Raw genomic sequence first — 21,560 nt, 5'->3', positions numbered from 1 at the left:
AAAAGACAATGGCGGCTCCAAGAAGCCACGCCAGGCTTCCTCCCTGCTTCGCAATAGCTCTCTCTCGGCAGGGCGAAATCTTTATTAACAAGGCATGCGCGGACGCCGCCTACACTCCGGGCATTGTTTGCAAATGGTACCACGGCAGCACATCCCTTTTATCCGCCGCTGATACCCTCCCGAACTTGTTTCAACTAATATGGTGATGTCCGACATTCAAAGGCGGCCGAGAACAGCTGGTAGCCTATTTCCTACCACCACTTACGGATACAGAGCGCCTGCGCTCCCATGCTACTCTTTTCGAACGCGTAGGAATTTATTCACTTGCCAGTGGTCGTTACAAAGCAGTGTAGAGCGGTCTGACAGCCCTTGTAGGGCCTGCATATGGACAACACGTTGTGTTTATAAGGTACATAAGGATATTTCAATGAGGCTTTCCACCGCCCTTCCCTCATCTCCAAATAACCCCCAAGAGCCTCAGGCTATTTCTAATCAGAGTCATTCATTCATTCATTCATTCATTCATTCATTCATTCATTCATTCATTCATTCATTCATTCATTCATTCATTCAGCTGTGGCCGCGACCAACCAATCCGATCAGTTAGCTCAGCTGTTTTGTATATTTATTGATTGGTTATGTACGTATGCAAGAAACAGGTCGCAATTTGTTCACGGGTAGAAAGCCGTCGCCAAAGTAATAAAGGCAAAAGCAGTGGTGACTACCTGCGAGTTTTCACCTGTGTGTTCTGCAGTAGCACTTGACGCATTTAGAATATCAAGAGATGATCAATAGCTATGTTGAAAATGTCGCAGCCAGCAATCTATACACTCTAATTATAAATAATGTATATGTATGTTAATTAGGCGTTTATTAACTGCAAATATACTCTTATGCATGAACAATAGAGAATGCAGGAAAATTTTTCGCGTCAATCGGCGCTGCTGTACAGGGAGGTGCGACGATAATTGGAACGCTAAAAACTTTTCCTGAGCGAACCGCCGCTCTGTCCGCGCTCAAACTTCACACGAAGGTCGTATTTTGGGGTCTATTTTGCTTGACACCGAAAACAATGACGGTACTTACCTGTGTATTCTGAAAAAAAAATAAAAACGATTTTCGCCTATAGGAAAATGGCGGCTGATTTGGACGTGCGAGCCAGCGCAAGTCGATGTTGGAACGACGGCGACACCTGGGGTATGCAGAGGGAAACGCACGTTTGGGATCGTGGCCACCGCGATCGGCTACCGGCGGCGCGCCGTTGCTCCGGCCGTTCCAATCGCTCGGAGAGAGCGTAATTCCCAAGACGCTGTTTTGCCGTTTTCTGCCGCACCGCGGCGCGCTTAGCCTAAGGTCGCTTTCCCTGGCGCGGGCGGATGCAGAGGACGAAAACTCGGCCTTTGCAGCCTGTGTGTGACGTTTAATAAAAAGTTACCGCACACCAATGCAGGAAAAAGGTAGAAGTAGTTACTGGTGCCATTACGGTAGTTACTGGTGCTTTGAATTTTTGACGTAGACTATGCCCGGGGTGATGCATAAGTGAATTCATTGCACAGGAGTATTCTTTTTTGTAGTCACGCATGGTTCCAAAACACAACACGTTTTCTCATTTTGTTTCTAAAAATCTCGCACACGTTGTTTGGAACGCACGGAATGCACGGAACGCACGGAATGCAACCATTTATAAACACGAAAATACCCACTATGTCGTTTCCTTTTTTTCTCCTTTAAACGTGCGGTCTTTGACAGATAATGTAGATGACATGACAACACTACTTGAAATGTTTGGCGTAACTTTTACCGCGATACTATTAACAGAGACGTCGTATACTTCAGCATCTGAAGAGTATGCTGTCCAAATGGCTATCGATATTTCTTCCGATATCGCGGAGGCCACGTTGGGATTCAAGGTAGGAGGGAGCCAAATGGTGTAGCAGACGGTCAAAAAATGTGAAGCCCGATTTTCTGATGATCTGCTAGCTCATTCATAGGTGCATTTTCTGATCGTCTGCTGCACCATGTGGCTCCTTCCTACCGTGAATCCGAGACGTGCGTTTCTCTCTGCATACCCCAAGTGGCGCCGTCGTTATAACATCAACGTGCGCTTGCTCGCACGTCCAAATTAGCCGCCATTTACCCATAGGCGACAATCGTTTTTATTTATTTTCAGAATAAACAGCTAAGTGTCGTCGTTGTTTCCGGTGTCAAACAAAATAGACCACAAAATTTGACCTTCGTGTGAAGTTTGACCGCGAACAGAGCGGCGGTTTACCCAGGAAATTTAAAAAAAATGTTCCAATTATCGTCGCACCACTCTATATAACGGACTGACTGACAGGAAGAACATAACCATAAAGTGTAGAGATCTCGTTTGTCCTGTGAAAAGAGGGAAGATGCCCGGGAGACAATGTGCGGCGTCTCAACGGGTCCTGTGAATTCCTCCGGAGCTTGTTCGGGTTGCAAAGCATTGAGTCTGTAGCCTGTTGAGTGCGGCAAAGTAGGCAGAAATGAGGAAAGGCCGATACTGGTGGGCAACGAGAAAAGTGGCAGGTAGCCATTGCCGGTACTAAATTGAGCAAACCTGACTACCAAAACAATGAGAGCGCCAAGCATGGTTGCCATGGTGTACGAGGGACGTGCGAGAAACGCCGTGTTGCGGACATGTGAAAGCCGGGGCAAGGCATGCTTATTGGGCTAAGCCTCAAGTTTACACGGGTATAGCGGCGAGATGCTCACGCATTCTGAAACGTTCACAAAAAGACCTTGAATCATTTTAAGTGCGGAGCACTTTAGGGGCCCCGCTTGTCACCGTAGCTCGCCCGCGATCACGCTACCGATACATCGCACTCACGACACCGTCACGCACTCAAACAGAGGCTTCGAAAAGATACCCGCTAGTCCCTCGATTCACCCTTCCGGCCAAAAGTTGAGAGAATATTTGAACAAGAGGTTCATATGCGCAGAACAGTTCTGAACTCCAGGAACTGCTGGAACTTGTCATTCAGGTCCCCATTATTTAGCTCAAAGAAAACTGCAGGTACAGTGGAGGCAAAATATATGTAATTACATGCAGTCCCCACGGACATTTAGTTAGGAGTGCGAACACTGTGAAGGCGGGAAAATTGCATTGCATTGAACACCCCCCCCCACCCGTTTAATTAATCAAGAGAGTAGAAAGGGGGATTTGGAAGAGGGTGAGGGGTGGTAGCAAGGAAGCGAGAAGGACGCACAGCCCGTTTTGCGAATCACTTCTCTGCACCGCCAACAGCTTTCACGTTGATTGTCAGTGATTAAATTTTTAGCGGCGAAGCCCTTTAACGTCTCGGGCTGTCGGCGTCTCCTATCGGCGTCGTCTCATATAGTCACGGTAGTGAAGATGGCCGGGGATTTTTTCTTCAGTCGTGACGGTCGCCGTATTTTGAGCAATTCATAGGGGTCGCCTTGGAATACCAAATCCGCTTTTAAAGTTTCGTAAAAAAACTATAATGTAATGCTTAAAATGCCTCCCCCAGCTTTCCTACATTGGTCAGAAACCAGATGTAGGCGACACTTTACGCACGCGCGCGACGAGCACCCACAAATACACGCACGCACGCACGCACGCACGCACGCACGCACGCAAACACTGGTCATGTTTTGCGAATGCCGCGGTCCAGTTCACACGCTGGGCGCACGTTTTGATCCAGTGTCTTTTCTTCCTTTAAATATATCAAAAAATTAGAATTAACGTTAAAAAAATTATGAAATGTTTCTTCTGTTTCTTCATTGAGGGTCTCGTTCCGAATTATTGACAAGGTACATGCAAAACGAGCGCTTCGGTTTTGGTAGCCTTCCAGCTATAAGTAGCATGAGGGTGCTCCCCGTAAGGCAGTGTCCATTCTACCGGCGCCGGCAGAATAAATTCCCAATTCTAGGAGCTCTCGCCGCCCATTGGCTGCGCGGAGTCGCATGACATGCGCTGAGAAAATAAGAAAATTGGTATTTTGTCGGCGCAGGCTGAATAATGTTTTTTTTTTTCAAAACTGTGCCGGTAGTCGAATTTCGGACAGTAGAAACTAAAAAAGCCTAACAAAACCAGGCCTATGTAAGCTAACCTGATGTGACCTAACCTATCATAACTTCAAACGAACCGAACGTAACCGAACCTAACCAAACTCAACTGCAACGAACACAAAGTATCGTAAACGCAACTCAAACCATGGAAGTCCGTAGCGTAAATGTCGTGATAATTTTAGGAATGATCCCACTGCAGCGGTGTTTGCTACGAAACAAAAACGCATGAACGAGAGCAGGTCAAATTCCGAAAACTATAAAGAATTCCCCATATATGGGATTAGAACCGCAGCCTTCGGTTTCAAAACGAGTACGATACCACTCCGCCTCGGGAGCACCCGTAAGAGCTAGTTTTTTGCGCAGTATATCTCCCATGAATGATCCAGGTTAGCCTATCACAGGCCTATGCCGGCATAATTTCGGGGTAGTTTTTTTTCCGGCGTGGGCAGAATAAAGCAGATGGCAGAACTGCCTTCTTGTAAAGGTTTCTCGCCAAGTGACGTTGTTTAGCTGGATTTTACCGTCCCAGTTGTGGGCGCTCACCATGTCGCAGAAAACAGGCGAGCCCTCCACGTCGAGTGCTTCGGTGCGGCTGGACGTGGTCGGATCCGGTTGGCGGACCGCACCAGGGCAGACAAGCGGGGGCGCAGGATGCTCAGGCTCGTGGTGGGTGGGACAATACATGTTCGGGAAGGGTGTCCGACTACGCAATTCCAGGGTAGAGCAGAAGGGACCCTGGCCTCCAGCGAAAGTGCAAGGAGTGGTTTATGCACACTTCGTGAGGTCTCGCCGACAGCCGGGACTCCACCTTGGAGCGGCGCTGAAGAATCAGCCGACACACCCGGGGGTATTGCGTCACGAGACAAGCGGTCACGATACGGCTGGCTGCGTCGTCGTCTTCATCAGCGGGGCATTATGAATTGGATGATGCTGATCGCTCAATGTTCATGCATACCATACTCTGGGAATTGCCCGGCGCTCGTGCATCTAACTCCCTGCATGATGCAACATGTTAGTCACTGACCACATTCTTCCGTACACCTGAAACAGTAAGGGGAGCTTTATTCTCAATTTCGCAAGGCATCATCCACAACCGGGAGTCAACCTTGGAGAAGTGTTCAGTAATCCACTATAAATGAGCAAAAAAGAAAATGATGGGGAGCAAATTGCTCGAGAACACCGGTATGTCGCACTTTTCCGAAACTCGAACATCTCAGGTTCCGTTGGAAAAGAAGCCTCTGCCGAACTCTCTTGTGCGAAGTTTTGCTGATGTCGTTTTGTTGTGGTGTTCTCGCACTTAATCGGTACATATATCGGGCAGATCTAACAACATTACCCTTGTGTTACTTCTGCCATCAAAATGAATCGGATTTACATTTCTTTCTTTTTTGCCGCTGATTCCCTAATCATCGAAGAAGGTTGCTGGAGGCTCCCCTGCGACGTCGTGGACTGCGATTAACTCTACCAGCGCTTTTGTCTTTTGGGGGCACAAAGCTAGGCCGCTGCCATAGGTATGTTTTTCACGCCATCCATTGCTTCATTTCAGAACGGGTCGTCTGCCGTGCTAAGATGATTCCAATCAGGCTTACTCGGTTTTATTTCTTTTTCCCTTCCTCTCTTAAGTCTAAGCACTGAATTCCTTATTCGGATGTACTGTTGTGCCTGAGTTGGTTTTGTTTAATGAAAAAAAATCTTCTTTGCCAATCCCCCTTAGTGGGCAAGCACCAATTTATGGGCCACCACTACCACCATTTCCACGGCGCAAAACGTTTCCCATTCACTGCAGACGGACAGTCTAGTTGGCCTGGTTAGCGGAATAGCCTGGAATCGAGGTTTAGAAGTCGCGGAATAGAATGGTCTGCAGTGAATGAGGTCATAACGGCCCGTCACAAGCACAGACAGGCACGCACACAAGAATAAATGTAAAACGAGCGAAGGCATTCTGGCGTGTCCGTGAACTGCAGACAATTCGAAAGCAGATAAAAACATGCAATGCAACGTTTATCGGCATTTGTAATGATGAACCATGAGAATACTTTATGATTAGTATCAACTCGTACGTAACTACTTGTGGTCACCATACTCTAACAATAGTTTGTTACCTGCCGCCGCGTTTTATTCTGCATACCCCGGTTGGCGCCGGCGTTCCAACCATCTAAGGTTTCTAAGAGCAGAAGGAGGAGGGGGAGGATGAATAACATAACATAACAAAACTTTATTACAGAAGGTGGACGCGTAGGTGAGCATGGGGAAGAAAGGAAGGTGGGTGGCGGGGACAAATTTTTTTTCACGAGCGCTGGTGCTGCTGTTAGGGCACCCGCCCGGTGGGTGGCGTCCCTAGTCCGGGATGCCCTGTCCTTGGCTCGTAGTCCAGGTCCTTTTCACCAGTATGCACTGGGTCCCATGGACGGGCTTTTCAGGGAGGCTACTGTTCGTAAAATGGGGAAGGGTTGGGGGTAGGCCTGGGGTTTTTCCGCACTCTCAAACTTCGTGGTATGGGATGCCGGGTAAAGGACATAAATTACAGGTGGCCAGGTGTATGGTGGGGTACATGGCGTGAACAAGGGTGCGATGAGGATAGATGCTTGTTTGTATTCTTCGGAGGCTGGTGGCTTCTTGTCTCGATAACTGAGGATGTGGAGCCGGGAATATTCTTCTGCTTTGGCGATAGAGGGCCAGAATATCTCCATACTTTACGAGAGGTTCTGCTTTGGGAGCCGCAGGCGATTTTTGTCATTCGTAGATAGTGGCCCGGTGTACCTGCGTGCGGGAAGCGGCATGGACCGCCTCATTACAAGTGGGGGACGTGTGTCCGGGTACCCAGACGAGTTCTATTTCGGGTAGCTGAGCATTGGTTCCGAGGATGCGGACGGCTGTTTTGGAGATCCGTCCCCGTAGATAAGTGCGGAGCGCTGCTTGCGAATCCGCATGCACTGTGATCGCGTTTTCACTAGTCATTGCAGCTAGGGCAATAGCGCCTTCCTCTGCGGTTTCCGTCTGTGTTGTACAGACGGTGAGGCAGGTCATTTCTTGCCCTGTTGAATTGGTGACGCATACCGCGTGGTCTGGCCGATGAAGATAAGGAGACGCTTACGTCTACCGTGTAGTCGGATTTTGGCCGTACCTTACGTCTATGACCCTTGGCTCGTGCGATTTGGAGGAATAAACATTACTGCAGTATGCAATTTAGGGGCGGGTGGTGACCACTGGGTGCAGCCCAGAGGTGACGTATGCAGCACGTTCCACCTGGGCTTTTTGGACCCGGAAATAATAGGTGCCAAACGTCGCCTCTCATTGATCAACAGAAGGGATTACGAACGAATGAGGGGTTTTAGGGGGAACGCCCACATACTGTGGCAGGTGGTGTCGACATCTCCGCAAAGGGGCCATAGGGGTCATGGAAACTGATCAGGGCATATGTGATTGATGTGTGTGCGACACGAAAGGGCATTAGTTTCAAGTAGCCGCCACAATCTTTCTTCTGTTGCAGAAAGTTAGGGGTGGGTTGGGCGGTATTTCTGGCGGGGGAGGCGGTAGTGCGCGGTGATGGCCGCGTGAGTAATAAGGCGATCTCTAGTGGATTGCCTTCCATGGTTAGGGGAAAGAGAGGGGTCTGTTCGCACAGTAATATCTTGATCTTCTGCAAACTTAACTATGTCCGGCAATGCTCATCTACAAAGCTTCACTATTCAAGTCTTGCGCGTGAGTGCAAGCTTCCCGAAAGTTTTCGATCGGAGTGTCACATGCTAAGCCTAGCTCGAAGACGCTCGGGGATTGCTGGATGCGACTTTCAATGTGATCAATGAAGTGATAGAAATCGACAACAAATATCGTAATCATGAAAAGAAATCAAAATATGTTCAGCACACAATGCAATGCATTGCTTGCATTATCAATAACAGCACCTTGAAAACGTATTGAGCATAACGGTGATTTGTCAGTTCGTGGCATTTGGCTAGGCCATGTGTGTGGTACCATATAGTAAAAAAGAGACTGCAGAAGTTGTGGACCTCAAAACCGAAGAAGCTGTTCCACAATTGTGTAGCATGGAACTGGTGACCACAGCTTCATTACTGACATATACACCCATTGCGAGGAGGTTCGGGTCGTACCAGAAAGGGGAATACGTAGCAGGTGGCAACAAAAGGAAGGGCCGCTGTCTCCCAATAACTAGCCAGGTAGGCAGCGCAACCAATGGCATATGCATTATAATGCAGCAGATTAGAGTGGGACCAGCACAGGACTCGGCCGGAGAGTAGGAAAATTGTTCTGTTTGCGTGACCCGCTGGCTGGGCGACTGCTTGAAGCATATCGACGATACGCGATATTCATATTATGAGAAAAGCCAACAGACATCGAGAGCAAAGTGCGTGATCACAACCCAGTCGCTGTGACCAAAATTCCGCGGAGGAGAAATGCACAGACACCCATTTGCCGCGTAACACCAGTGCATAATAAATAAATCATGGTGTCCGAAATTATACGTAGCCCTCCTCTACAGCGTCTCTCATTAAACCAATCCTTCTGAAATGTTTGCAACAATAGATACATTTAACTGGGAGCGTGGACCTAAAAAGAGGAAGCGCTCAGTTGTACGCAGAAACTGCACAACGCGGTGCTGTGAGAGAAGTAAGCTTCCCCGCAATGTGGTCGCGGCGCTCTAAGGCGGTACAAGCATGCCGAGAGTTGGGTGTGCTTCACAGCAAAGCAAGCACGGCATGCTCCCGCGCTAGCAGATGACACGAAGCCCCGCCTCCAAGTCCCTATGCGCCTGCGCCGCTTAGCTTCGATGCGCGACCGGGGCTTGTGCGCTGGCGCTCCGCGGAGCGCGGCCACGCTGCGCCGTGTTCGCACCTAAAGTGGACGGTACTGTACATGCGCTGCCGCATCGCCTTAAAGGGGCACTGACACAATTTTGCATCTTGTTTTTTTTTGTTGCGATAAGTAGCTAGTGACCTACTTATAACCTGTAGAAACCTCATTTGCTTCAGCGTGCGACGGTTGTTTATTTAGAGGCATTTTAAATGCGGCCAGTCGCAGTTTCGGTTTCATCGAGTGCCGCTAAACGATGGATTTTGTGGATTTTGTGTGAACAAAGCTGACCACGTGACCGTCGGAGGGATATCACAGAGCACAGCCGCCGTAGCACTGTCGAATTCGCATAGACGGCAGTTTCTGCGAATGCCCCCACGCACTCATCTGATGAGGCGTTTAATTAAAAAGAAATTCCCGCACCTTCCCGCGAGGCGAACACGAGTAAATGCAGAGCATTGGGGCCTCAGTACTGATTGAAGGCAGTGTTGCTTCTATCGCTTCTTCCGTGATGCTGGAGTAGCAGACACGAGTAAACGTGGGCACGAGCGTCAACCAAGGAAGGAAGGAGCAACGCAGTGACTGAAACACGAGCGACCGCTACCCGCTATATTTGCAGCGCGCGCAGTAGAGGGAGAGCAGTACGGGGGGGGGGGGAGAGCGCGCATGCGCAAGCAGCGCCCGCCCTTCCACGACCCACCGCGCTGCTATCACGCACCTGTTAGGCCGAGACCGCGACGGAGCGAACGGGCTGACTACGACGCATGCGCGCGCGAGCTGCTGTTGAGCGAGAGGAGGGAAGGAGAGGCGCACCTGCTGCGGACGCGAAACTCTTGACACCGTCCGACGCAGGAACAGGCGAGGCTAAGAAATGCTCTGCATTTAAAAGCGACCGTGGATGTGACGCAGGCGCTGCGAGTGCAAATGCTACCGCGGCTAAAGAACGACGCGCGACGCTCGAGACGGTGGGTGGCAAAACGCGCGCTGGGAGCAGCCGGCCGGTCTGCCTACAGGTCCGCCTACAGATGGGTTCGGCTTAGCACTGCGGCGGATATTCGAGTGCCGCTCTCGTAAGCGGCGCAGATGACAATTTTTAATGCAACCCGCCATCGCATCATTAACTCCTTTCTCATGTAAGCCACCATGGTCGGGACTTGGGGACAATTTCGTGCAGCGGTAACAAGCTATCACTCGAGCTGCCTGCGCCGGCCTGGGCCACTTCGTGGCCGTGGCCGCCGCCTGCACAGCGACCGTGCGGCTAGCTCAGTGGGCTTTTCGTGCATCCGGCGCGTTTTCGCATCCAATGGTAATAAACAGTAATAGAAACAGAGCGCCTAGAATGAGGGAGCATCATTCTCCTTGAGCAACTGAGGGAGCATCATTCCTCCTTGAAAGGAAGGTGCACACACCTGGTGCTGCACTGTCCAGACTACGGTTGTAAGCCATGCTTCACATACACGCAAGTGCTTTTTAATCATCGTTCTACCAGGGAAACTGCTGAACCCTTCCACATCGGGATTAGGGGTTCGGATTGTATAAGCCACCCGCCACTGAGTATTCTAGATAAAAAAGTGCAACTTCTTAAGGACAGGGGATAGACGATGAGGGAAAGAAAAAGAAGAGAAGGAAAGGGGGCGGTCGTCCTGATGTACCGCCATACGCATCTGCGATGGTCACACGTGCCTGATTGTTGGGTCTTGGCATGGTGTATATGTCTTCGAGTTTAATAAATATTTCAGTTGATAGTAAGCGCTGGCGTCGTTTCCCTTTCTCGTCCCTGTGTCAGTTGGCGCTTACGTTTTACTCATAAATGCTCACCAACTAGCTCGTCTCTCCATTTTGAGTCCGGTTAGTCTTGTTGCATGCCGGCGATACACACGTGTAGCGTTCAAGAGCGCTTTTAGTTTTAGTCGCCGCCATGTCAGCCTCATCGTGTTGCTCTGGGTCGCAGTTTGTGGTTTCTCAAAGGCTGTGCCGACTTTATACATGCTGGCGTGTACTTTTGCAGACGGGAAGCACGTAACGTTGCGGTTCACGGCAGCGGGCGACGACAATTTGCCCCCTCCAGCGCAACCGCCGACTTCCGTCTGCAGTGACGGAGATGATGGGACACGCACTTCAGCGGCCGCACTGGCTGAAGATGAGGCGGAACTGTGGAGCGCCCGGAGGACGAAGTTCTTCATCGCCCAGTAGATCGCGCTCAAGGACGTGGTGGGAAAGAGCAGAACACTCTGGTATGTTATCCGTTGTGTGCAGAATTACATGCAGGACGCGATAATTTGTCCCCGCGCTGTGTGAACGCAGTAGCTGCAAATGAACTGTACAGGGGCGCCGGTGTTATCGCACGGATTTCTCGTTCCAAGCAATTTAAAATTATTCTCAGAATGCTAAAGTTCACGCATCTTTTTCTCCTGCTTCGAGTGCTTCAAATATGTGACAGTCGAAATACAAATATTCTGATAGAACAGCCCCTAATAGCAGCGCATTTTTAGTAAAAAAGTTATAAACAAAACGTTGTGCACCCCTAACATGCAACTCGTTTCAGTCAAGTGTTACTTTATTTACCCATATATTACTTCATCTGAATCTGAACCTGGCAACGTTTAACGCGCGAACCTTATCTAGCGAAGCAAGTCTCGAGGTGTTGTTCGAGGAATTAGAGGGCATTAAATGGGATGTAATAGGGCTTAGCGAGGTTAGGAGAACGGGTGAAGCCTTTACGGTGCTGAAAAATGGACACGTCCTATGTTACCATGGTCTAGAGGACAGAAGAGAACTGGGAGTGGGATTTCTAGTCAATAAAAGCATAGCTGGCAACATAGACTAATACTATAGCATTAACGAAAGGGCAGCAGGTCTTGTAATTAGGCTAAATAAGAGGTATACCAGCTCAAGGTGGTGCAGGGCTACGCGCCCACATCCAGCCACGACGACCAAGTAGTGGAACGCTTCTATGAAGATGTGGAATCGGCAATGGCTAAAGTAAAAACACAGTATACCGTAGTTATGGGGGACTTCAATGCTAAAGTAGTCAAGAATCAGGCTGGAGACAAGGCAGTTGGGAACTATGGTCTGGGCTGTAGAAATAGCAGGGGGGACCTACTTGTTGAGTTTGCAGAACGGAATAACCTACGCATAATGAATACCTTCTTCTGTAAACGGGAGAGTCGGAAGTGGACCTGGAGGAGCCCGAATGGGGAGCACAAAAATGAAATAGACTTCATATTATGCTATAACCCTGGCGTCGTGCAGGATGTGGAAGTGCTCGGAAGGGTAAGGTGTAGTGACCACCGAATGGTAAGATCCCGAATTAGGCTAGATTTGAGGAGGGACCGCTACAAGCTAGTACGAAAGAAGCCGATAAATGAGCTAACAGTAAGACGTAAAGTAGAAGAATTCAGGATCGCGCTGCTGAACCGATATTCCGCTCTTAACAAGGAAGCCGAGCTTACGACGGAGGAAGCCAGCGACAACCTTACACGCATTATTACGGAGTGTGCAGTAGAAGTCGCGGGCACTATGGCTAGACAGGATACTGGTAAACGTTCACAAGAGACGAAAGATCTAATCAGGAAACGGCAAACCATGAGAATCTCCACCGCAGCTGAAAGAATAGAACTAGCGGAGCTCTCCAAGCTAATCAATAAGCGTAAGACAGCTGACATACGGAAGTATAATATGGGGAGGATCGAATACGCTGTAAAGAACGGAGGTAGCCTGAAAGCAGTGAAGAGACGTCTTGGCGTGGGGAAAAATCAGATGTATGCACTTAAGGATAAGGAAGGCAATGTCATCACAAATAGGGATAAAATAGTCACAGTGGCAGAGGAGTTCTATAGGGATCTGTACAACAGCCAGGACATACAGGATAATGCCGAACGAGACAGTAGTTCACAGGAGATAGACATCCCACCAGTAACGACCGAAGAAGTAAGGAAGGCTTTGAAAGAAATGAAAGGGGGCAAAGCACCTGGTGAGGATCAGATAACAGCAGACCTCTTGAAGGATGGCGAAGAAATTGTACTTGAAAAACTGGCAAACCTGTATACGCAATGCCTAATGACCGCGATGGCACCGGAATCTTGGAAGAACGCGAACATCATCCTAATTCATAAGAAAGGTGACATGAAGGACTTGAAAAATTACAAGCCGATCAGCTTACTGTCAGTCGTCTACAAGGTATTTACCAAGGTAATCGCTAACCGAATTTCTGCAACCTGAGATGTCAGTCAACCTAAAGAACAAGCAGGGTTCCGTAAAGGTTATTCAACAATGGACCATATTCACACGATCAATCAGGTGATAGAGAAGTGCGCTGAGTATACTGAACCCCTATATATAGCCTTCATAGATTATGAGAAAGCATTTGACTCGGTCGAAACCCTAGCAGTCATTCAGGCATTACGGAACCAGGGGGTAGATGAGCATTATGTAAGAATACTAGAGGATATCTACAATGGGTCTACAGCTACGATCATCCTTCATAGGGAGAGCAGTAAAATACCTATAAGAAAGGGTGTCAGACAAGGAGACACAATCTCTCCAACGCTATTCACAGCATGTTTACAAGAAGTATTCAGCACGTTGGATTGGGAACAGGTGGGAATAAGGGTAAATGGAGAATACCTCAGTCACCTCAGATTTGCTGATGACGTTGCCTTGCTAAGTAACTCGGGGGACGAATTGCAAAGCATGCTTTCCGCACTGGGCGAACAGAGTAGAACCGTGGGACTGAAAATTATTATGCAGAAAACTAAAGTAATGATCAATAACCTCGGGACAGCACAGCGGTTTGACATAGGTGGTGAGGCAGTGGAAGTGGTAAGCGAATATATCTACCTAGGCCAAGTTGGGACCCCAGATCCCAACCATGAGGCAGAGATAATTAGAAGGATCAGAATGGGGTGGGGTGCATATGGCAGACATTCTCAGATAATTAATAGCAGCCTACCATTGTCGCTGAAGAAGAAAGTGTATGACAGCTGCATCTTACCGGTACTCACCTACGGGGCAGAAACTTGGAGGCTCACTAAGAGGGTTCAACTTAAATTGAGAACGACTCAGCGGGCAATGGAGCGGAAAATGATAGGTGTAACATTAAGGGACAGGAAGAGAGCGGAGTGGGTCAGGGAGCAAACTGGTGTTAAAGACATATTAGTAGAAATTAAGAAGAAGAAATGGACGTGGGCAGGACATGTAATGCGAAGGCAAGATAACCGCTGGTCATTAAGGATAACAGAGTGGATCCCTAAAGAAGGCAAGCGTTGCAGGGGGCGGCAGAAAGTTAGATGGGCAGATGAGATAAAGAAGTTTGCGGGGATAAATTGGTCACAGTTGGCACAGGACCGAGGCAATTGGAGAATAATGGGAGAGGCCTTTGCCCTGCAGTGGCCGTAGATAGGCTGGTGATGATGATGATGATGATATTACTTCAACTGTGCTTTACTTTTTGAGTTTAGGACAAGAAAACACGTCTGGAGTAAAATAACCGAGCTCGTTAACAAAGAGTTCCTACGCAATATTACGGCTACAAAAGTGGAAAATAAATCGAAGAGTTTGGACCGACCATATAAGAAGGCAAAAAAAAGTAATACTTCAAACTGGCTGTGCCCCGCAAGTTGCGCACAACCCACCGCGGTGGCTTAGTGGTTAAAGCGTTGCGCTGCCGAGCGCGAGGTCGCGGGCTCGATTCCCGGCCGCGGCGGCGCCTTTTCTGATAGAGGCGAAAAGCAAAAACGCCCAGATACCCAGGGGGTGAAAATTAATCCGTAGCCCTCCACTACGGCGCGTCTCAGCGCCTGCGTTGCGTAGGCGCGTTAAACCGTACAACAACCAACAACAGCAATTTGCGGACGCGAGGAGTAAGTTGGAATTATTTATTAAACTATTCAACAGTTCTGGCATCCCTCATACCCTGAGTCACCTCGGGACACCATTAACTTGTTTAACCGTTGAAATGTTCACACAGAGAGCTTGCCTCTGTTCCAGAGAAGGAACATAGCATAAACTCAATAATCGTTTCGGAGCCTGAAAAGGCAATCCTACTAGGGGGGAACCCAGGGTAAGTGAAAATCGCATAGTGTAAGCAAAGTTCTTTACGTGGTGCGAAGTTTATCCACAACACTTTCAACAGGGCCACCACTGCAGCCGAACGGCCCCCCAAAGACCTGCCAGTGCCAGTTGAGTGTGGAGGAGGTGGACCTCCTGAGGACTTGTCGGTGAGGAACAAGGGGAGCCCTGTACCGAAGAGAGTGCGGCACAGAAGGTCGCAGCTTGGTCCCCTCTTGGAAACGCTCCAAAAGATGGGGGAGGCCAAAGCAAGAGAGAGAGAAAGACTTTATTGCATGATCCTGCGTGGGGATGGGGAATCAGGAGACCCTGTGAAGTAGGCGGTGTCCTCTTCCCATTCCTGCCTTGGTTAAGGCCTCGAGGGGTATTGGGCCAGTGGCCCAGCTCTAACTACTAAGCTTCCTCCAGCCACGCAGCCTCTCCCCCGTACCCTTGGATGGGCACGGTAGTGAGTCGCGCCGGCGTCAGAGTGCTCCGTTCGCTCTTGCCGAGCCAGGGCTTCCTCGAGCCGCTGGATGGCTTGCCTCTGCTGCGCGCAGTTCGACGATGTGATCATTTTCACTACATCCGGTGGGATGTCGGTCGGGGTGGTGTTCGCACTCGTAGTGTTCTCACACGTATCACTCGCGCACTCCGCGTTTGCGCACGCGCCAGCGGTGTCCACGTTTGGGGTGTCACAGCACTGGGGATCGCGCACTGCACCGGTATTCATTCGTCCGCCCCCCTGTTCGTCTCGGTGGTGGTGGTGGGCTTGCAGGATGTGGGACAGGGTAGCGGGTTCACTCGCGCACTCACTACACATGTAGTCTTTGAAGCGTCCTGGGCACACGTAGCGCGCCAGAGCCGGTGTAATCACAGTTCTTGTTTGTAGTTGTCGGAGTAACACCTGCTCGTGCCGGTTGAGTCCGGGATGGGGTGGGGGTTGTGTCCTTCTTTGCTCTTTGTAGTACCGGAGTATTTCCCCGTACTCCAGTAGGCGCCAGACTCAAGGCCAAAGCGAAGCAAGAGGTGGCCAGGGAAAATACCTTCGAAGCCCACCAGCAGTGGAAAGATGCGAAGGCAAAGTGTCAAGAGGAGCAAATGCAGAGATCTGACCGCCTCATAGATCTGCTTGTAACAAAGGACAAGTGAAACGTACAGTAAAGGCGACGTGTCAGCACTGCACACTTCTTATTTAATGCAAATGTTTCTTCTAGCACTTCCAACACTGTTTTCATGGAAATGTTCTCTATACACATGGTTTGCACATGTTCTGAACACCACCCAATCTCAGATAGTTCCCAGCTTTTTACAGTGGATGCAGTTAAAGAACACAGCAGTTTCAGAGATGTCGGATATGCGCTAACACAAGGCACTTTCACGTCGACTTTGCGTTGCCACGGCAGGGGTGTCCACAATTAGCACTGTTCTTTAGCAATAAAATCTCGCAAAGCCTGGGCGTAGCCTAGTTGATTGCAGTCGAAGTCCCCTTAGGAGGCGTCGTTGCCTACATCATCATCATGGCGCAATGACGTCAGCTCTAGCAAGAAGTCTCTCTCGTCGTTGCACAAGTTGTGCAGAATGCACGCAGCCACTACAATGTAGCAGGACTGCTCAAGAGGTCTGGCGTCTACAAAGTAGAGCCTCCTAAAACGCTGTTTCAGGAGACCGAAGGCGTTCTGAATTGCCACTCTCTGCTGGCTATGTCGCCAATAAAGTTGCTTTTCCACGCGGGAAATGCGCAGTCGTTGTCCCTGAATGGGGTCATGAGCCACGGCACCAAGAGGCACGCGCTGTCCCAAGAATGTAGATTTCCACGCATTCGAAGGCTGCGCGTTCAAAGAAGGGGCTCTCTATCTCAGGATGCGGGCGTCGTGCGCCGAGACCGGGAACCCGACGAAAACGTTTCGGAACTTGTTTCTACCATCGCAGATGCCTTGCAAGATGATAGAAGGCCACTTCTTGCGGGCGAAATACGACTGACCGATTCACTTGGCGTCGGTATTTCGAAATGCGACCCGTTGATGCAGCCAATGTCATTCCTAGGGCGCTTTCCACCGCTCTTGACTAGAAGAAACCCGGCCTTGATCTGAGTCACTTCCTCCACGCTACTTGGCCAACTGATGACTTCCGCGCTAATTTCGTGGAGGAAGTGAATGACCCGTGTGACACAGGCATGCACCGACGACTACGTCACGCCGAATTTGTCTCCGATCGCGTACATCGGCACTTGGGAGCCGATGTACACAAGAGCAATGAGGCACATCCTCTGAAGTGATATTTGTTGACGGCCTTGCACAGCGCTCGGATAGTAGGCCGAAGCGCTGAATCTGGAGCTCAGGCAATTAAATGTCTCCCTGGACAGCCTGAAAAGCCTTTTGAATTCTCGCTCGTTGTATCTGCTGACAACGTGCATGTAGCCAGGAACACGATTGGCGTCTTCGCGTACAAACGCGCACGCCACCAAAATGCACACTTTGTCGAACTTGTCGTCAGAGTCACTGCACGGATAACTGAACTCCATGTCGTCGCTGACAGAGTCGAGGAGCTGCCGACTTTTTCGAGGCCGACTGCCGAAGCTGCCAGTCAGACCCTGACTGGCGATCCATGCTCGCGATGCGCAACGCGCACGTTCGCGTCTCGCTGCTGCTGCAGGCCTACACTTGTGTCCTCGTTTTGGTTGCATCCCGTGCGCGCTGGTGTTGAGGCTGCCCCTGCACTTCCTGGACCGGCACTACGTGCTTACGGCACCGGCCGGCACCGCTGCAGCACTTTCCGGAACTAGTGCAGCCAGTGCAAGCCAAATCGAAGATGTAGAGGTCGCCACCCTTCAGCCATTTAGTTAGGCTGCCACTACCGTGTGGCGCCACTTAGTTTGTATTATTCTGCCCCCCAAAAAGTGTGGGACTTCTTTTGTCAGCTGAGCAGCTGCCGTGCGCGTCGGCTCTTACTGCGGGCCGGGGCCGCTCGTGCTCCCGCACGCTCACGTGACATGGTCTCAGAAGTGGCCGCGTAACGCCCCCTCATCCCGGACTCACCCCGACCGCACGACGATGGCCCTCAATGACGGAGCGCCGCCGACAATGCTCAGCCTCAACCTCCAGCCGCCCGCACCGTTCGACTTCACGAACCCCGGAACCTGGCCAGCACTACGAGAACTACGCCGTTGTTTCGGGCCTGACTCAAGCGTCCGGCGTCATGCAGGTACGCTCGTTGTTTTACTGCATGGGGCCGGAGTCCCGCCCACTGCTCGAGATGTTTTCGCTCAACGCCGCATCACTCGCCTCATTTCAAGCGGTTGCCGCTAGCTTCACCGACCACTTTGTGCACCCGGCGAACAAACTCTACCAGTCATCGCGTTTTCACCGACGCGTTCAGTTGCCCGACGAAAGCATCGACGCCTACTACGCCGAACTGTGTAAAATGGTCGCAGAATTATGGTCGCAACTATCCGTCAGCTGAGGGGGAGCAAAGGCTGGTGCGATAGATTCGTCGTCGGCCTCCGCGACTCGCGCCTTCCGGATCAGCTTTGCCGGAACGCGAATTTGACGCTCAAAGAAGCATGGTGCAGGCCCGTGAATCAGAAGACGCCGACAAAGAAAAAAAAATTCCCGTGCCTTCCCGCGAGTGGAACACGAGTAAATGCAGAGCATTGGGGCCTCAGTACTGGTTGAAGGCAGTGTTGCTTCCATCGCTTCTTCCATGATGCTGGAGTAGCACACACCAGTAAACGTGGGAGCGAGCGTCAACCAAGGAAGGAAGGAGCAACGCAGTGACTGACGCACGAGCGACCGCTAGACGCATTATATTTGCAGCGCGTGCAGTAGAGGGAGAGCAGTACGGGGGGGAGAGCGCGCATGCGCAAGCAGAGCGCGCCCTTCCACGCCCCAGCGCGCTGCTATCACGAACCTGTTACGCCGAGACCGCGACGGAGCGAACGGGTAGACTACGACGCATGCGCGCGCCAGCTGCTGTTGAGAGAGAGGAGGGAAGGAGGAGAGGCGCACCTGCTGCGGACGCGGAGCTGTGGACGCCGTCCGACACAGGAAGAGGCGACGCTAAGAAATGCTCTGCATTAAAAATGTTGCCCCAAAACCGCACAGAGCACTCCCGCGAGCTACCCCTCGACGCCATACGCGATAACAAGTTCGCGTCTCGCCGCCGCAATTACGATAAGCCGCCTTCGCCTTCGCGGAAAGCAGAGCGCTCCCGCCAGCCGTCAACATGTGAATTCTGCGACCGCGCGCCACATCCACGTTCGAACTGCCCTTCACAAAATTCCGCCTGCAACTTCTGCAAAAAGAAAGGGCACTTTGCTGAAGTGTGCCGCGCAAGGAAGGCAAAACACAAGCTCGGTTCTATTCACCTACACGCTGTCGGGACGCCCGCCGCGGCAAAGTTCATCGACGTCACCGTTGACAACTACACAGCGCAGTTCAAGGTCGATTCCGGAGCCGAGGTGTCCGCCGTTCCGAACGACTTCCCTGCGTTGCCAGCTAAGCTCGACCAAGTCAACACCCTGCTCACGGGACCCGGTGGTCAGCCGCTGCGTGTGCTAGGTTCGTACATGGCAAGACTTCGGTGGCACGGGAAAATGAGCCCTCAGCGCTTGTACGTGATCCAGTCTCTCACTGTACCTCTTCTAGGACTGCTGGCGCTTCAAGCCCTTGAAGTTGTAAAGTTTCTCCACGAACTCCAGACTCCAAAAGCAACATTGCGCGCTGAGCTCTTCCAAGGATTGGGCACCCTCAAGGACGAGTACACTATCCTCCTTAGACCTGATGCCGTACCCTTCTTCCTAAGCGCGCCTCGCAGGATTCCCATCCCGCTGCTCGAGGTCGTCCGCCACGAGCTTGACAAACTGGAGGAAGGAAGCGTGATTCGCAGGGTCGACAATGCAACGCCGTGGTGCTCTGGTCTCGTTGTAGTCCAGAAAGCCGATGGTTCCTACCGGCTGTGCGTTGACTTGACTCAGCTGAACAAGGTTGTCCTTCGTGAACGCCACATTCTACCAACTGTAGAGAAAGTCCTTGGCCTCCTTGGCGACGCAACAGTTTTCTCAAAGCTGGATGCAACAGCCAGCTTCCACCAGGTTAAACTCTCTGCAGACTCCCAAGAGCTCACAACCTTCATCACCCCATTTGGCCGATACTGCTTCTGCCGGCTCCCCTTTGGCATCCCCTCCGCTCCAGAGTACTTCCAAAAAGAGAAAGAATGTCTGGCGCTTTACGTTTGCATTTATTTATCTCGATCGTAGATGTGGCGACGGCGTTTCAAGCTTCCGACGGCGCGTTTCGGCGAGTGGCATGCGGCACCACCGCTCACCACCCGTTTCAATTTGGCGCCGCGGCGTCCTGAAAGCAGACGACGCGCCTCCGTTGCTATAGCGACGGGGCGCATGCCCAGAGAGCAGTGTAAGTGCGATCAAGTGCGAAACATCCCCCTCGCGAGGGGCACGATCAAATGCAGAGCATTTCCGGGGGCGCACGACGTTAAGTAGTTTGCGTTAAGTTAATGTTGTTGCACTTGTGGCAACTGCTGACGAGAGAGCGCTCGTCAGCAGTAATTTGAATGAGTCAAGGATATAAGGCGCGTCCGTAGCGTTCCATTCTGTGTTGGCTTTGTGGCGCAGTGGTTAGAGCATCATGTACATTGCGTTCCGCCCGCAGGGTCGAGGGATCGAAACCTGGCGCCGGATAGTATTTTTTTATATAGTAGGGACAATGACGGTGCGGACTACGGACGCCAACGTGGGTGACATCATGAGTTACAGAAATGCTCTGCATTTAAAACAGATGGCCAGGATCCTGGAGGAACAGGAAGGAGTCGCCAATATGATAGACGACATTCTGGTCTTTGGGAGCCCCCGCGAGGAGCACCACGCCAGACTGAGCCAGGTGCTGTCTCGCCTTGCAAAAGCAGGCATCACATTTAACCAAGACAAGTGGCGTTTCGGTGTCTCCGAGGTCTCCTTCCTAGGAGTCATCGTTTCAGCACAAGGCAACAGGCCAAGTCCAGACAAAGTCGAAGCAGTCAAAGCCATGGAGGCTCCAACCGACATCGCAGGTGTCCGACGACTGCTCGGAATGGTCAACCATCTTGCCAGGTTTTTGCCTTGCATCTCGGATGTCACAGCTCCCATCAGAGCACTTCTAAGCAAGTCTGTGAGTTGGGTGTGGCAGCATGAAGAAAATGCTGCATTTGAGAAAATCAAGGAACTCCTCACGTCACACCGTTGCATGTCCAAGTACCATCCGTCATACGCCACCACAGTTTCGGCTGACGCAAGCTCGTTTGGACTCGGCGCGGTCTTGCTGCAGACCCAGCCCTCTGGAGTGCGCCGCCCAGTTGCGTTTGCTTCGAGGTCAATGACCGAGACAGAGCAGCGGTACAGCCAGAAAGAAAACGAAGCGTTGGCAACGACATGGGCTATACAACGGTTTGACGAATTCGTCCGCGGCATCACCTTTGATGTCGAGACAGATCACCTACCGCTCGCTTCACTCTTCGGCAAGATGGAGCTAGACATGCTCCCGCCTCGAATACAGAAGCTCCGGTTAAAGACCATGCGATACCAGTTCTGGATGCTGCACGTGCCATGAAAGCTGCTAGCTACGGCAGATACGTTGTCACGCATCACCCAAAAG

The 21,560-nt window shown here is 51.0% G+C and overlaps 1 pseudogene; it reads left to right on the top strand.

Moving 5' to 3' along the window:
- The first annotated feature begins 4,597 nt into the window (after positions 1-4,597).
- On the top strand, positions 4,598-21,515 carry LOC144168019 (uncharacterized; annotated as a pseudogene).
- Positions 21,516-21,560: the final 45 nt, after the last annotated feature.

This window comes from Haemaphysalis longicornis, unplaced genomic scaffold (assembly GCF_048455015.1).
Source record: "Haemaphysalis longicornis isolate Haplotype H1 unplaced genomic scaffold, Haemaphysalis longicornis Haplotype H1 scaffold_2, whole genome shotgun sequence".
Lineage (NCBI taxonomy): Eukaryota > Metazoa > Arthropoda > Arachnida > Ixodida > Ixodidae > Haemaphysalis > Haemaphysalis longicornis.
Note: the sequence above shows the minus strand (reverse complement) of the source record. Positions and strands in the feature narration are given on the sequence as shown.